Raw genomic sequence first — 18,141 nt, 5'->3', positions numbered from 1 at the left:
ATTTCTGACTGCAGAATTCAATGGTCTGAGGGAGAAGGGCTTGGCAAGCTTGATGTAATGAGGAAGGTTAAAGGTGATATTGAAGGGGAGAGGGAATATAGTACTGGTTTTCTATTGTTACTGTAACAAAGTATCACAAACTCAGTGTCTTGCAACAACACAAATTTATTATTCTAGTTCTGAGGTCAGAAGCCCCAAATGGGCTAAGATCAATATGTTGGCAGGAATGCATTCCTTGCCAGGGGTTCTAGGGGATGTTTCCTTCTCTTTTCTGTCTTCTAGAGGCTGCCTACATTCCTTGGCATGTGGCCCCCTTCCATCTTCAAAGCTAGCAATGTTTGGTTCAGTCTTCCTCACATCACATCACTCTGACAGACTTTTCTGTATCCTTCTTCCACTCATAAGGACATTGGTCGAGGATAATCTCTATCTCAAGGTCAACTGATTAGCAACCTTAATTCCATCTGCAATCTTAATTTACCTTTGCGGTGTAACTTAACATGTTCACACCTTTTGGGGATTAGGACATGGACATATATGGGTGGGGGAGGGCATTATTCTGTCAATTATCTTATTTGAATGTCCCATCAGTTTTGTTTTCTCTCTGTACAATGGAGAAAGACTTGAATCTGGACACCTGAATTTCACACTAGATTTAATTTTGAGAGATTACATACAAGTTTCTATTTGATGTGCAAAAACTTCTAAGGAAAGGGTCTCTAACTCTGAAAGGACTCTCTGATTCTCTAACATATTAAATGCTAATTTGTAGAAGGTTCCAGAAAGGTCCTGGAACCCGGTGATTTAAAAAAAAATGTCTTGCATGTGGATTTTTTCTTACAAAGCTAGTCAAAGAACAAAATGGATTATAGCACATAAAGTCTTGGTGTCAGGAGGATCCCTGGGTGGCTCAGCAGTTTAGCGCCGCCTTCGGCCCAGGGCATGATGATCCTAGAGTCCTGGGATCCAGTCCGATGTCGGGCTCCCTGCATGGAGCCTGCTTCTCCCTCTGCCTGTGTCTCTGCCTCTGTGTGTGTGTGTGTGTGTGTGTGTGTGTGTCTCATGGATAAATAAATAAAATCTTAAAAAAAAAATTCTTGGTGTCAGTTTGCCATATGATCTTCATTCATCAAAATTGTTTAAGAATTTGATCATTGCAATTTATATTAATAAAAGTAACTCATTTACACTAGTAATAAATATAATTTTTTCCCTAAAGGATGCAGTAGAAAATATGACATTATAGAAGAATGCCTGTGGCCACTGCTTTAGGTTTAGACACCATTGGTAGAAAGTACTAACAACATGAGTCCTTTATCTGTAACATGGTTTGGGTTAACACATTATTCATGCTATTCAAGTACTAAATTCTTAGAAGATGTATAGTTTGCTATCCTTCTATCTACTTGGTTAGGCACATGATGTTTACCAGTATGCCACGGTGAATATAAATGCAGGAAATAAATTGTTGCCAATATCTATAAATCCAAAAGGCAGGGAATTTTAAAGAAAATTAAAATGTAACACATTCTGTATAAATAACTCAATTCTCAATTTTATTATTTTATAAATATTTTCATGAAATGTAGTAAATCAGTTTCCTAGTTTCTTAGTTTCTAATCTGGGTAATTTAAGTAAAAAAACCCGAGTCACAGTATTGCTCTAACATCGTTTGTTCATACATTCATTTAACACCAACTGAGGGCTGCTATGTCCTGGACTGAGGGTAAAACAGTGAACAAAACAGAAGAGGGGGGGAGAACCTGCTATAGGTAGTTCAGAAATGTTATTTCCCTTCCCTTGCTATTGGATGGAATGACCATGCCAAAAAAAATTATTATTCAGAGTTATTGTTACACTTTATGTAATTGGAATGTATTTGGAAACATTGATGCATAGCTCAGGGCTGCTTTTCAAAGTGTCCATGAGTTTATGTCAAAGAGAAAAGGCACAAAGAAATTAAATCTTCTATGAGAATTGTAAAATTTATGACTTGTTTCTAAGCCAAGAGGTAAGCAGAATGTTCCTAAATAAACACTGTTCTCATCTAGATGAAGAGAAGTAACAGAAAATGAAGCTAACAAGCTTCCCATGACTTCACTGCCATCTATTATGTGACCTTCTGTAGCCGGTCCAGACACACCTTCACATTTCCTCCCCAGCAATCCAGAAATCCTACAACAAGTCACCTTTAGGAAATCATTATAGTATTGACAAAAATATTACTCTGAGGTTGGGGCCAAGAACTTTCTCGGCACCACTAGGGAGAATGACCTGGCCTGGACCTAACTCTTTGTATTTTATCTACATTAACAAAAGTAATATCTATCCATGACTAGTTTGCTTTCCCTTCCTTCCCTCCATTTTTTCCTCCTTCTCTTCCTTATTTTCCTTCCTTCTGAATTCCTTCCTTCTTTCTTCCCCTCCTTTCTTCCTTCCCCCTCTATAAGTTTCCTATAGGCACAATCAAGTCTGTATTATTCATCATAGTATCTTTGTACCTAGCATTCAATCAATATTGAAAGATTGAATGAATGAATAAATGAATGCATGAATGAATTCAGCACATGCAGGTGGAGGGCCTACTATTGATAAAGAATGGAGTAGGTCCTGGAGTCGCAGTGGAATGAGAAGTGGATTCGAGAATGGTGTAACAATCATGTGTTAGTGCAAATCTATGCCCTTCTGTTAAACAAGCATTTGACCGGAGTACAGAGCCTCAATCAATCAGAAGTGCCAGGTTTGCATTCCCCCTACCACATTCTAGCTGTGTGAGCTTAAAAAAATTATTGAAATCTCCTTAAGACTTCTTTTCCTGTTTCTGAAGTGGAATAATACCTACCTGTCCTATCTACTGGGTTTCTGTGAGGATCAATCGATGTAGTCTGTCAACTATTAAACAATTAAGATATTTTGGCCTAAATAAAAATGATACAGATAAAAACACTAATAATTACAATAAAATAATAATAATAATAATTACAATAAAATGATAACAGCATGAGAGAAGTTCAGATAAGTTGCCCTAGATATGTTTTAAACTGTGAAAGTAATGATTAGAATAGTATAATAAACTTAATATTACAGTCTTCAATTCTATAGGCGAGGAAACTGTTTCAGAAACTTAAGTGACTTGTCCAAGTTTACACAGCTAATTAGTAGCTCAGGTGGGATTCCAGAACTCCTTTTTCACTGGACTCTCTCAAATCCATTCAGTTCAAGTAGTATAGCCAAATATTAGCAAAAATATGGTGGGTTATTGCCATTTTTCTGCCATTTCATTTTTTGGCATTCCTGAGTTCAGACTTAGAGCACATATGAAAGTATATCTTTTCTACATATCCTTAAAATCCCAAGAGGGTCATCAGGCATAAATCAGGAAGTAAATAAGCTTTTTTTTTTTTTTTTTTTTTTTGCTGGTTAAATAATAAAGTGATTTCAAATTATGGAAAACCTTGACATCTTTGGTTTAGGGGAAAAAGAACTACTTCTTGTTGAAATAAATCAGCAGTCAGCCTCAAATAAATGGCAGCTAAAGGGCTGTAGTCTGTGTTCCCTCTCACTCAGGACATTTTGTCAGAGTAAAGATGTCATGTTCCCCCAGGAGAAATATAGCCTTGCAGGAGGAGAGCAAAGAGTAAGCATGTGCATCAGTGTGAGCTCAGCGCATTGTCAATGAGTGATAGGTTTCCTTACTCTATGAGGCTTTGCTTGTGACCTGGACTGGGGTCCTTCACACAGAGTTCTGCATCTCTGCCAGTGTGGATGATGTAGCTGGAGGGAATAGGACATGTCCCTGGAAGACTGCCAGCTACTTCTTGTGCCACTCAAGTTTAAAAGAGAACATTACACACATACCTTTGGGGGATGGGGGATGGGTTTCCTGGAAATGACAGCCATAACTGAATGAGCACTTATTCTGGATGGTTCTAGCAGAGTGCTTTTGAATGTGTGTTCCAGATACCCTACAGCTGCACTCTCTCATTCTTTCCCTTCGGATTTTCTCAAGTTATGTTATGCCTCTGACAATTGTTTTTTTCAGTACCGTACATTAGTTTGTTGTTCCATCCTCTTAGGCCACAGAGGAATTTATGGTGGCCTTTAATAAAGGGACACACTGGTCCCCATTGCCTGCCTATTGTTATACAATCTTTCTTCAGCCATTTCCTGGGAGGAACTTCCAGCCTGGGTACAATGTGTGCATTTTACCAACGTGCTTAATTAATATTCTTGGTGTTTTATCCGTAACTCCAGAACATTCCTCTAGAACAGAGACTCCTTGTTGCAAGGCTTCACCATTTACTCACTGTTTAACCTTGAGCAAATTATTAATCCTTTTGTGCTTCAGTCTGTTCATGGGTAAAACAGGAAAGGTCACAGCACCTGCCTCATAGGGGCAGGGGAAAGAGTGGAAGTAGAACACAGTGGTTGAGAGTATGGATCTGTGGGGTTTCAGGTCCCTGCTTATGGGCCTTTCACTTCTGTAAGCCTCTGGTTTTTCTCTTTCCAAATGGAGCTCATAAGAGGACCTATACCATAGAACTGAGATAATTAAATGAGGTAATATTGATGAAGTGCTTAGCACGATGCTTGGCACTGAGTATGAAGTGATCAGTAGGTGAGCTTGAGGGTGAGGATGAGTAGCAGCCACAACCTCATGTTGGTTCTGTTAGAAAGTCAATTCTCCAACCTGTTTTTTAACCTAAAAAAGCCATTGTTCTTTTATCTAAAAATAAGGGGGAGGGAGAATAATCATACTTTGTCTTTGCCAAGTAACAAGAAAGAACAAGAATGATGATGTGTATGAATATGCTTTGAGACATACAAAGAGCCACACAAAGCCAAGGAAATAATATTCTCAATATATCCTCCTTGGTGTAAGAGTCAGAACTGCTCTAGGTCCATGTGATTTAAGGTAGAAGCTTGCCTTCGGGTCCTCAATTTTTCAAGTAACACAGTTCAAGCACAAAACATCTCCTCTCCCCAAGGACCAATCACTAACTGTCATTTGACACATTTACAGCACACTTCCTTCAAAGAAAATACTTATTGAATATTGTACAATAAACCATTTCCTAGTCCCAATGCTGAACAACAGCGACCCATGGGCCCATTCTCCTTTTCAATGTGCTATATGCAGTTTCTCTAACAGCCTAACCAACTCAGCTTCCCTTCTCATTCCCAGAGGGTTAACTCTTTCTGCTCAAAGGAGCACAGGCTCATTTTGAGCCAGCAAAAGTGTATTCATTATAAACCTGCAAATACAGCAGAGTAGAACAGATCATTTAAATTTTCCTGGAGGGCTGACTTCTCTTCACTCTCAGATCAGATTCTATGTTCCCGGACTCACCTTTTGCACTGATCCAATGACCAGGACTCCAGAGGGTGAACCTATGAATGCTTTACCAGGACAGTAGCATCTCTGCCCTGCTAGGATTCTGTGGTTAGGTTTATCTAATGGCCTCAAAGGCTTAATATCTATGAGTCCTAGACTGCTGTCTTCAGCAGTCCCTTTAAGAAGCTCCACTTGGGGCTCCTAGCCAGTTAAACTGGCCTTGCTGACTGACTCTGGAGTCTTGCTATTGACACTGGAGACCCAGCCTGCTCCTCCCTGCTTTGTCTGTTATTTATTTATTTATATTTACTTATTTATTTATTTTGCCTCCAGTGTCAAGTTTTTTTATTTTTTTATTGGAGTTCAATACGCGAACATTTAGCATAAAGCACTGAGTGTTATGCTTTGTCTGCTTTAGACCATTGGCCGGGAAGCCACAAAACCTAGGTTTGATGGCTAATGCAGAGATTTGCTACTGTGGGTATAGTTGGGGTACAGGAATGCAAAAGCGTCTGGCTCTAGGGGTCCCGAACAGACCAGATTCAGCCACTTGCCACAGACAAAATCCAAAGGCAGAGAAATGAGTGGTGGTAAAACAACAAAGGAATTTATTTCAGTGAGGCCAATACTGGGAAGACAGAGGACTGGCATCTCAAAGATTCTCTCCAAAAGTACTCCAAATGCTTCTAGGATAATATAAGGAAAATGTAGGACAAAGGTCAGTGGGTACACGCAGGCGGGCAGTAAAGGTCAGGGTGATCATTGTCTTAGAGGTCAATCACATGGGGTCTTGCTGGCTTAGGGCAGTCCTTAGTCTTGAGGAGGTAGTTTCAGTTCCTGTTTTGGGATGCTTTGCCCCCAGGGTCTTTTACTTAAGAGATAAGCTGGAAAGAAGACCTTAATCAATTAGAAGGTTTTAGGCCAAAATGGAGATAGTTGAAGTCCCCTTTCATTGGGTACATGGTTGAGACCCCTTAGCCTCTTTGAGCTTCCATTTCTTTATTTGCAGAATGGAGTTTCATCAGTTTTCCCATATGCTGTTATGAAAAGTAAATGAGATAATGAATGTAGCAGTTGTTTTTTCAACAACTGGTGCATAAGATGGTCTCAAGTAATATTAATTGAAATTGGATGCTTATTTCTTCTGATATCTGAGTCCTTCCAGCTTCCCTACCCTCCAGATTTTTCCAGTGTTAGCCTTCACTGTCTAACCTTTCTCTATTGTTATTTATACGCCTTCAAGTGAACATACTTACTTTTGCATTGGATGCCTGAAAAATGATCTGTCTCAACATTCTAAGTCCATCTGTCAATTAAAATAAATTTAGCGTACTTCTCATGCCTCCAAGGTTCATTTCTACTGTAAAAATCCAAATGCAAATGAGACATCTGGTTCTCATGCACAGATTGTCCATGCATTACTTCATTACTTGCATCTTTGTCAAATAAAGCTAATGTGAAGCTTCATGTAGACATGGTCAACATGTCCTCTGTTTTCTGTGTCAGGGATTAGGATAATACAATGAAAAAAAATGACAAGAGCATGATGAAACTCTTTTCTGAAGTCCTATTAATTTGTGTTTTGCTGTAAGTCTAATTATTCAATTGTTCTTAGCAGATTTTTTTTTTTTTATTTTTCCCATGTGTGTGGCACTGTTTTTAATTCTATAAGAAGTTCAAGAAAACCATGGTGTAAACTCTGCTCAAAAAGGTAATGTAGGGGCACCTGAGTCACTCATTTGGTTAAGCATCTGACTCTGACTCATGATCTTGGGGTCATGGGATTAAGCCCTGCCTGGGGCTCCACACTCAGCCTGTATGTAGTCTGCTTGGGATTCTCTCTTTCTCCCCCTCTGCTTACCCCCCTGCCCCAATACACATTCTCTCTCTCAAATAAATAAGTAAATCTTTTTTTTTTTTTTAAAGGTAACATAAACGGTCTCAAAAACCCTATCTTTTTATATGCAGAGTCTCAACCCATCGATTGCAGATCCTAGGGCTGGGTTTTCTAATTGGAATCATGATTTGCAAACTCTGGGTCTGATTATTAATGTAAAATCAATGAAAAGTCAAAAAATATTTATTAAATGAGTGCTACTTTTAGCTGTGAGTTATCAATGATAAACCAAGTTCAATTTTTGCTCTTTAGAAGATTTTAGTTTACTTAAGGAAGGCAGACAAGTAACTGGATAATTATAATACTGTGTGATCAGTGCAAATGTCAGAGCTATAAGAAGGAATTGAAAACACACACACACACACATACACACACAAGAGCGGGACTGGGTTTTAGTCCGGGCTCAAATGCCAGTTTCCTCCTCTGAACTACCCCAGCATTTCATCTGAACTGCCACGATGGTCCTTTTCCATTTTTGCATCCTCCACAAATATTTGTAGAATGAATGAACAATTTCCTTACCTTTTCCAAACACAGGAAGCTGGTATTTATAGCTGAATAGTTACTGTTCGATATCTGATCCTGTATACTGTTAGATAAGCTGGTAGCTAAGTGATAAAGTCCCTTGGAACCCCACCCCTGAGAACTTACATCTTTGCATGACCCTGAAAGGGATAGAAATTTAATGAAATAAGTACATAATCAAATAAAAGAACCCACCTCCGGTGCTTGAAACATGATAAATTTGGCCACACATCATGCTGGGGGATAAGGAAAGGGGATCATAGGAAAACCCGACTATAGCTAAAGGATCTTTACAAATATTCATTCAAGAACACCCTGCTGTTCCCTCCCTTAATGGTCCCCCATTATTTCTCAATTCACTTCTTCAATTCCCATGTTTAATCTGGCTTCTATCTCTACTTCTGAAACTTCTCAGATTTGGAGACGTTCCCTATTCTCCGTACCTAACCTTTGCTTCCACCTCTACTTTTCATTCTTTCTGCCCTCTTGATATCACTGTTAACTGTGGCTTCAAATAAAGGACCCCTACATGGTGGCTTCCTTCCTGAGATATACTCACAGGCTGGTTAGACCACTCATATTTCCCCCTAAAGTTAGGACAAGTAAGGGAGGATGGGATTGAGGGGTTAGAGTCCCACATATGATACTTACCAACTGTGTGATCTTAGGTAAGAGTCTTTACCTTCCTGTGTCTACATCCCCATCTGGAAAAATAGTGATAATATTTTATAACTGCTCAGGTGGTTCTGAAAATCAAAATTGAATCTATATATAAATGTCTGGGACAAAGATGACACTCCGCAAATGGCAGATCTTTCCCTTCTCACCTCTCCCAGCTGTGGCCTCTGTTTCCTCCCAGGCCCTGATGTCAATATGAATTTCTCCCAAGGCAAAAGAATTAGGCAGGCCCCTTCCTAGGGAAATTCCAGGCTCACCTACCTTTGGTGTTTCCTTCTGCTGTTCAAAGATTGTTTCCTGTTTTCTCTCTTGGTTCATCTCAGGAGCACTGGTATATTTGTCAATCCAACACATGTCAATTATTTTGCACCTAACCTGTTGATAGTTTAATATGACAAAATCCATGTATTGGTAATATCAAAAGAGTCAAGTTAATGAACAAAAAAAACCTCGAGATATATCTTATTTTTAATTTGTGCCTTAACCATTTTATATTGTTTTTGTGTATACATAATTTTATGTACATGAACTAAGCTCTGAGAGTACTTTTGCCTTGGTAAGTGCCTTAGTAAGTGCCTGGGTCTAAGTGAACCTGGATCTTATCCCCTGAGCTTCACTCTGTTGCCTTCTAGAAGGAGAGATGGTAGCTCTCTGTACCCTGCTCACTCTGCTGCAATGTGGGGACACCAAGAAAGAAATACAATTTAAAAGATTTCTTTAAAGAAGAAGAACAAGAAGGAGAAGGAGAAGGGGGAGGAGAAAAGATTCCTAGGAAGGGGTACCTGTTGGCACAGTCAGTTAAGCATCTGACTATTGGTTTTGGCTCAGGTCATGATTTCAGGGTCATGTGATTAAGCTCCACATCAGGCTCCAAACTCAATGCAGAGTCTGCTTGAGATTCTTTATCCTTGTTCCTCTAACCCTTTCCCTCTGCCCCTGTTGCTCATGTTCTCTCTCTCTCTCTCAAATAAATGAATCTTAAAAAAAAAAAATTTCTAAAGAAGACCAAGAAGGCATTCTATGACATGGAATCAAAAGAATACGCCAAAAGGAGCCTGAGTTTTCAACTGTTTGATTTTTACTCTCTACTCTCCCAGAATAGAGGGCTAAATGAATATCTTTGCCCTTGATCCTTAAACATCCTTAGGGATTGAGAAACAAATAGGATACTTGTCACCCCAAGTATTAGCCAGAGAAACAGAACCCATAGAACATTGTGTTTGTGTGTGAATTGGAGTATTGGAAGATCAAGTTCTTGGAAGAATGTTCAAATATATCCTGGGCATTATAAGTTTGAGATCTCTCCAAAAAGGCAGTTAATGTAGGAGTTCAGAATACTAGGGGAGGATCAAGACAGCTAGTTTATGTTGAATGGTATACCAGGAATTTGTATATATTTAAAAGCTACAGGTACTCTCCAGAGATGTATCATGACCAAAGTGGGTCATTGCTTTTTACCTAATTTCAAAAATTTTCTGGCCTAAAATGATTGCAATCATGCTGCCTGGCATGGAGTTTGGAATTAGGATTTCCCATCTACTTGTATGCTGGAGAAACTCCCTGATTATTTCCTTAGTATTTTTTTTTAAGATTTTATTTATTTATTCATGATAGTCACACAGAGAGGCAGAGACACAGGCAGAGGGAGAAGCAGGCTCCATGCAGGGAGCCCGATGTGGGTCTTGATCCTGGGTCTTCAGGATCAGGCCCTGGGCTGAAGGCAGCACTAAACTGCTGAGCCACCCAGGCTGCCCTCTTAGTATTTTTTAAACGATTTTATTTATTTATTTATTTATTTATTTATTTATTTATTTATTTATTTATTTGAGGGAGAGAGATAGATGGCAAGAGAGAGCACAAGCAGTGGGGGAGAGGGAGAAGCAGCCTTCTCATTGAATGGGGAACCCAACCTGAGGGTTGATCCCAGGACCCTGGGAACATGACCTGAGCTGAAGGCAGACACTTAACCATGAGTCACCCAGGAGCCCCACTTTCTTGGTATTCTTAAAAGTATTCCTTCAACTCACTTCCTTTGGGGGTGGGGGGAAGGAGTCTTTTCTATAGACACTTGTCCTTTTCCCACCAAGTGCAAAGAAATGTCAGTCTTATTCCAAAATCAGCTGGTTATTAGGTAATTCTTAACTAGTCCTTATCTGGTCTAGTGAGCTGTCATGAAATGTGGTCTTAAGCATAGCTCAGAAATAATGTATTTATTATTTACCATGAAGCCCTCATTTCATTTTCCTCCATTAACTACATCCTACCTGAACATTTTCTCAATCTCCAGCTCAAAAGTCCTGATTCCCTTTAAAGGTGTCAGTTCCCATTATTGGAAGCTGTGTGTTTTTTCTTTATACTTTCAGGTAGGAAGGAGCATGTGGGTCAGAGTCTAAAGTTTTTAGCTAAAAATTCATGTTCCATATGCCATTCAGCTACTTCATTATTTGTCTTTCATTTGTGCTTCCCAATACTTACTTCCTGACCATCTCCTGTCATTCGCTTGAGTTTGGGTATCTGCCTCCACTTCTTTCCTTCTACCAACCCCCTGGATGATCCCAATAAGCTAGCCCCTTTATTTGAATGTTTCCTTAAGACACTCAGCAGCTGAGGAAAAAAAAAATAACATATATAAAGAGTCAAATGTTATTTGAAGATTTTGAATGGGGGATGTGCATATTGAAATAAGTACAGATAGAATATAAAGTAGAATATAATCATATGGAGATTTTAAAGACAAAACAGACAAGTTACTTATGCTTATCTCTCAATTTTTATTTCCAAGCATCACAGTCCCTTTGTAACTTTGTAAACTTTGCCAATTTACTTACAGAAAATGGTGTTTCATTTAAATTCACTTTATTAATTTTTTTAAAAGATTTTATTATTTATTCATGGGAGACACAGAGAGAGAAAGAGGCAGAGACACAGGCTGAGGGAGAAGCAGGATCCACGCAGGGAGCCCAATGTGGGTGAGCCCGAATTGGAGCCCCAATTCTGGGACCCTGGGATCATGCTCTGAGCCAAAGACAGACGCTCAACTGCTGAGCCAACCAGGCATCCCTAAATTCACTTTACATTTGATTCCTAATGAGATTGATTTTTTTGTCATGTGTGTCAGTCATGTTTATTTTTTCTTGTTCGTTTTCCTACTTAGGTGTCTATTTCTTATAGTTGGGTAGCACTTTCACGAGAAAAATGTTTTATTTAACTTTTTGTCATTTTGTTTTTGTAAATCATTTTATTTTAAAAATTATCAGATTGTTTTTAATTCAGCCTACTAAACCTTAAAAAATTGTTTTAGGAACAAATTGTTTTTTGTTTTTTTTTTTTTAAATACCATTGCTTTAGGACTGAACTGTGTCTTAACATTATAGGTGGGTAAGTCTCATCTGGCAATTGACCTGTGGTTACTTCTGAAGTGAACCTTTTTCCTGCCTCTAGTAATTATAAATATTATCTAGAGGCTTATTAAGAATTTTAGAAGTCATTTTCACTAATATCTGTGTTCAAAATCTCATGCCTGAGAGTTTTCTTTCTAAGGACAGATTTTTTTAAATGACTAATCAAATGAAATATCTAGTTAATTATATCTATATCTATATCTATATCTATATCTATATCTATATCTATAATCACTGCAGACCCTGGAACTTCCAGGAACTTTGAAAAGACCCAGTAAGTAAATCCCAAATATACCTTTAGACCCAAATGTTTGGACAGCAACTACTTCCATTTCGCCTAATGTTAAGGCAGCATATAATATTAGACTTTAATATTAGGTCCAGTATTTAGGGCCTTAATATTAGGATCTTGCACACAGCCTTCCCATGTGTGTTCTTACTGAGGGAGGAATGCCTCCCTCCCCTGTGCTTTCTAGTTTGTCAGAGGCTTACCAAAGCAGTTTTTAGTAAAACAGACCTTCAGTTTTATTTTGTTTTACTACTCGTAGAATCCCTCTTTGCAGGGAAAGCATCCAAATTACAGACATTACTTACATGAAGACATTACTTACATGAAGCTGTGCTCATAAACCTCAGTCCCTTTGGACACTGGGACTTTGTTTCTGGTAAAGCACATCTGTCTGCTTTCCCAGGGGTTCTCTTAGACCCTCAGGCAAATAGATCCATGGTGGGTCCTGCCTGGGGGTCTGTCTGACGTTCACAGGGGTGTCAGAATCCAGAGGTGGTCAGGGACTCCAGCTGGCGTCTGCCCACTAGCACTGGCTAACCTAGAGCCGGAGGGCGAGCAGTGGTGGAGGGTGAGCAGTGGAGTGAGAGAAAGCAGCAGCTGCTCAGCCTCCAGGGCTCTTCGTGTCCCTGCAGCCACAGGCATTCCTGGTTGGATGCTGCCACTCACAGTGCTCACAGGAGATCTGGAAGCCATTTGGAGATCAAAGACACCCACAGACTTCAGCAAAGCAAAGCTGGGGCAGCTTCTGGCTGGACAAAGGACATTAACATATACTTCTGTTTAAGAGGCGTGGAGGCTTCCTGGTAGAGTTTCTGGCTGAAAAGTGGCTGAGGAAAATCCATGGCTTCCATGTTTCTCCAAGCCCAAACCTAATTATGGTTTGGATCAGGACCAGAAAGCACCCATAGTAGAATCAATGGAGCGTCCAGAAAGGAGTCTGTCAAAAGTTAGGAAATGAAGGCACCCTCTCCACCCTTTTCTCAGTATTCAGATGGTAAGGAGTTGGCCCTCTTGACCTCTCAGGATGCAAGTGGGATCCCTAGACGCAGTAAACCCAAGTTCTATTTCTGCTCCTAGGGGCACCCAGTAGATTTCATGTGATGCTCAGTTTGGAAGTTCTTGAACCAAGAACAAAAAAAGATACACTCAATTCTATTTCTTGTTTAGTAATCCTCCTTTCCTTCCTCACCTTTGCTTATTTCTCCTCTATGCTCCATCTTCTCACTTCCTCTTGCCATTCTTCCCTCTACCTTCCATCCTCTTCTCTCTCCTTTCCTTGCTGTTGAGCCTCTTAGAATTTAACTTTAGTAGATGTTGGCACAAGGTAGTTTAATCTAGACTCTTGCCTCCTTCTTGATCAGGGTCCAGTGGTGCCTCATGACTGAGAGGAAAGAATGAATTCCTTTGGGGTTCATGAGTCTGAGCCCTGAGACATTTCCTGTAGCAAACTCACTATCAGCTCATCACCCCACAGAGAAGCTGGGCAAACTGCCAGAGACATGGAGGCAGAAACCACGGGGGACACCCACTAGGGGTCACTAGGGTGGGCTCTGAGAAGGGGCAGGGCATGGAGCCAGAAGAAAAACAAACTGTGATGGAATCCTGCTTTCCACTTGTGAGTCCTTGGGCAGGGCACCTTCCCTCTCTGTGCCTCAGACTTCTGCCTGCAAAAATTAAGATGCCAGACTCAAATGGATTTTCCAGTACATTGATTTTTTTGGTCTCCTTGGTTATGGCGTTGCCATAAGACTCTAGGCTTTTCTCTCCATAACAAATGTTATTTTCTTTGATAAATGAATAGGTTTATAATGTAAATGACTCTTGAAAAAACTTGCAAGCAGAGAAAGGGAAACAATTCCTGTTCGAATCTGACCCTGGGGCAATGGGTGGCTGGTTCCACCCTGTCTTCTTCCCAGCCACCCACTGTCTCTGACTCCTGCCTCAGTAGCCCATCTCTTTCTGACGCCACCCACTAGCTCCAGGAACTCTGAGCTCCTTTCTCCAGTGTGTGCCTGGCGAATCTTCGTTTTAGAAACTTGGAAGATTTAGAGGTTGAAAACTGAATATTTCCTGGAAAACAAGCAAAAAAGCTAGTGTTTCTGAACATAGGCTTCTGAACATGCTTGGGAGCCAAACTCAGATAAGCTACATTCTCGATGGAAGTTGTTTTAGATCTACTGAGATCTAACGAGATCTTCAGACTCTCAGAAGACTCACTCCTTCCAAGTTTTATAGAAATGAAATTCCAATGTTACCACAAGAGATCTGACAATCCCCAAAACAGACTCTGTGATGGGAATATGATCAGTGTTTATTTACTAAGAGTGGGGTCATCTAGGGGGTGGGTCATGGGAGCAGATCAAAGATAATCCTCATTCTGCTGGGAATGCTCTTTCACCACCTACTCTGTTCCCCCAGACCACAGCTCTGGTCCTGACTGTTAAGTTCCCTCATAGGAGAGAAATGAAAAAACATCAGCCTCTCTGTTCTATGGCCAGTAACGCCTCTGGGAATGGAAAAGCAAATTCAGGAATTCATTTGGGGAAAGAATTGCTGGTTGGTTGATTTGTTTCCTTGTCATCAGGCTTGGTTTTTGTCCTTGATCATTATTACAGATGGTTCCCATTGCCCTGGCACGAGCCAGACCTACGTGAGGGGGGGTCAGTTACAGCCTTGGCCTTGGCTCCACATCTATGGTAAGGGGCTTCCAAGAACCGTGAGGAAAGAGGTGGGGCCCAGAGATGATTCCCATTTGGGGAAAATAGAATGAAATGTTAGGGTAAATTTCTTGTGGTAGGAAATGCATTGTTGTTTCTAGGGAAGAAGGTTCTCTGAGAAAGTGAATGAGGATAGAAAGCAGATGGTGTTTCTGATACTTTATCTCAGTAGTAAGATGGGCCAGTTTAGTCTCTTCTTTCTAAAATATTTGAGTTCCAAATTCTTTGCTTGATGATACCTTGATAGCACTGGCAATAGATACCTCTGATATTCACTCCTGGTATTACTCCTGTAGCCCTTTGTAAATTATACTTCTCATAAATTACCATACAAGAAGATTAATGGACACAGCCATTATCCTTGTCATTACATCTGGAAATATTTGGGATGGAATGGGATCGGCTTCCCATTTCTCTCTGAATGCTCTGTAATAATTACGACTTCCCCAAACCTGAGGAGTTCTGTCAATAAACCCTGCTTTCCATTCATAGATGGGAAAATAAGACCAAATGATATAATATGACCGGATGCTGTGGACCAGTGTTAGATATGAGATATGATCTAAAGCTGCAACTTTTTGGTATGTATTTGCCTTATTTTGAACCTCAGGAATAGGGAAGAATGTTAGATATGAATGTTCTAATTTGGATCCTCTAGAAACTCCAGTGAGCGAATCCAAAGGTGCATAATTTGTAGTCTAAAATGGAAACTGAAGTGACTGGATAATACCCTTGAGCACTAATGTGTGCAAGAATGTCAATTATTAGATAAACCAATGCTGGGAACATTGGGGATGTAAGGTGATTCCCTGAAGCCACATTCTTTTATCACTTTTGCTGCTGTTTGAGTGACTTCTTGCCATCGCTGTCACCCAGTCCATTAAGGATTTATTCTTCAGAGACAATGCTTCTGGGCACATCGCCCTGCCCCCAAGTGACTCCTCCCTGATGTGTCCAGGGCCAGATGGTCAGAGTACTGTTTTACTCCAGTGTGTGGAAATATCAGGCTATAACTATGCTCATGAGTAATGACATGCCTAGACTTATTGCTCACCTCAGGTCTGGTTGCCACAGAGATAGTTTCACAGTCCTCTCCATTTCGGCTTCCTGTTTCACCCTGCCTGTCACCCCTCCAGTAACTTCCTCTCCTTTCACGCTCTCACCTAACCCCCAGCTATCGCAGACAAACAAGCATCCTCTGAGATGTATCTCAACTTCATAATGAGGCGTCCATGCACGACAGGATCCACCCCCCCCCCACCCCAATAGCAGTCATTCTCGACTTGGCAGTCTCTCTGAATTATGACTCCCCAGATTCTGAGACCTATAGTTTTCCTTTTAAAGCATAGACCCCAGCAGAGGAAGGGGAAAAAGAAATACTTCTCCAACCTGTTCTATCCTTCAGCTGTCCCACTTCTCTTATTAGAGAGCTTTGTAAATTTGTGCCTACAATTTCTCTAAATCTTCCAATTTTTCTTTTTACTCACCATGTAAGTCATCAGCCTATTTGAAAGACAGAGTTGATATTTTTCCATATGATATTCAATACAAATATGTTTATATAAAACCTAATTCCATTTAAATTAAAATAGAGGGATCCTTGGGTGGCGCAGCGGTTTGGCGCCTGCCTTTGGCCCAGGGCATGATCCTGGAGACCCGGGATCGAATCCCACATCGGGCTCCCGGTGCATGGAGCCTGCTTCTCCCTCTGCCTATGTCTCTGCCTCTCTCTCTCTCTCTCTGTGTGACTATCATAAATAAATAAAAATTTTAAAAAAATTAAAATATATATATTCATAAAACTGAGACACTTTTTACATTTTTAGTGATTTGAATATAAAAGTAAGATGTATATGTTAGAACAACCCAAAAAACATAAAAGGGTCTAAAGTCAAGTTACTCCTCTCCCCCAGTTTCACAGTAAGAGGTACCAATGGCATAGTGCACACAAATAGATTTGTGGACATGTGTAATGTTTTATTCAAAATGTGATCGTGGGATACCTGGGTGGCTTAGTTGGTTAAGCATCTGCATGGGCTCAGGTCATGATCACGGGATCCTGGGATGGAGCCCTGTGTCTGGCTCCCTGCTTGGCAGGGAATCTGTTTCTCCCTCTGCCCTTCCCCCTACTTGTACTCGCTCTTTTGCTCACTCTCTCTCTCAAATAAATAAAATCTTAAAACAAAACAAAAGTGATCATAACCACATACTATTAGTCTTTAACTCTTTTTTACTTGATATGACTATTCTTCCTTATTAATGTACAAATCTTTCAAATGTTTCTATTGTTTTTAGTTGACTTATTTTTAAGGGTAAGATAATGTACACTTTTGCTTTAAATAGCAAAGCAATAAATGTACATAGTCAAAAGTGTAAACAGTGGAAAATGGGCATATAACAGAAAGCATCTTATCTTTCCTCAGACCTCTAGCTTCCCTTTCTCAGAAACCACAACTTTTAGCACTACTGCGAGTTGTTTTTGAAATTTGAAACAATGGATCTCTTTCAAATAAATGTCTACCTCACTTTCCCCCCTTTCTTCGTACTCATAGGTTAGAAAAACAAAGAAAATTCTTTCCATTTGTAAATACTCCGGACCTTCATGATCTCGCAAAGCACTAAATGGAAATCCTTTTTCAGGGAAAGCCACAAACCATTTGCAGCTGACAGAAGAGTCTTAGGATAACTCAGAACTGGAATGAACTATGGCCATTAAAAGTGTAGAGGACCGGAACTTTTTGTAGTTACGAACCTGGCTGAAACTGCTGAAAGCTACAACATCTTGTCATAAAAATAAACATATATGTGTTTAAATAAAATTGTAGGAGGCCCAGCCATGGGCTCTAAGTTATGAACAGTCCTTCCTGTATAGAGAGGAAACTGAGGCACAGGTAGGTAAATATCACAGACAGCATGAGACAGAGCTATAATTGAAACCAAGGTCTTCTGATACCTAGTCCCCAACTTGGTTTACATTGCCTGTCCCTGAGGACAGCGTCTGTTTAATCTTACTTTATAATAAATAAAGAAGTGAGAGGAGTGTGCAAATGAACAGCATGGTGACTCTTCCTGCATAATTGTCTAGGGGGAAATGGGCTACAAGGTGTTTGGATGATAGATTGTATAATATGCCTGTTGTTCAGTGTACTAGTCAGGGCTCTCCAAGGAACCAGAACCAATAGGGTGTGTGTGTGTGTGTGTGTTTGTTTGTTTGTTTATTTATTTATTTATTTATTTATTTATTTATTTTAAGGAATTAGTTCAGGCTATTTTGGGTTCTGGTAAGTCCAAAATCGGCA

At 40.0% G+C, this 18,141-nt stretch overlaps 1 long non-coding RNA gene across 1 annotated transcript; it reads right to left on the bottom strand.

Moving 5' to 3' along the window:
* Positions 1–5,961: 5,961 nt before the first annotated feature.
* On the bottom strand, positions 5,962–12,688 carry LOC144285302 (uncharacterized). The gene is made up of 4 exons (XR_013353613.1): positions 12,448–12,688; positions 8,697–8,810; positions 8,409–8,461; positions 5,962–6,372 (listed from the first exon to the last, which is right to left on the bottom strand). It is a non-coding gene; the product is annotated as an uncharacterized LOC144285302 (long non-coding RNA).
* Positions 12,689–18,141: the final 5,453 nt, after the last annotated feature.

Source organism: Canis aureus, chromosome 16 (genome assembly GCF_053574225.1).
Source record: "Canis aureus isolate CA01 chromosome 16, VMU_Caureus_v.1.0, whole genome shotgun sequence".
In the NCBI taxonomy this organism is placed as follows: domain Eukaryota; kingdom Metazoa; phylum Chordata; class Mammalia; order Carnivora; family Canidae; genus Canis; species Canis aureus.
The sequence above is the reverse complement of the archived record's forward strand: the minus strand, read 5'-3'. Positions and strand labels throughout refer to the sequence as shown.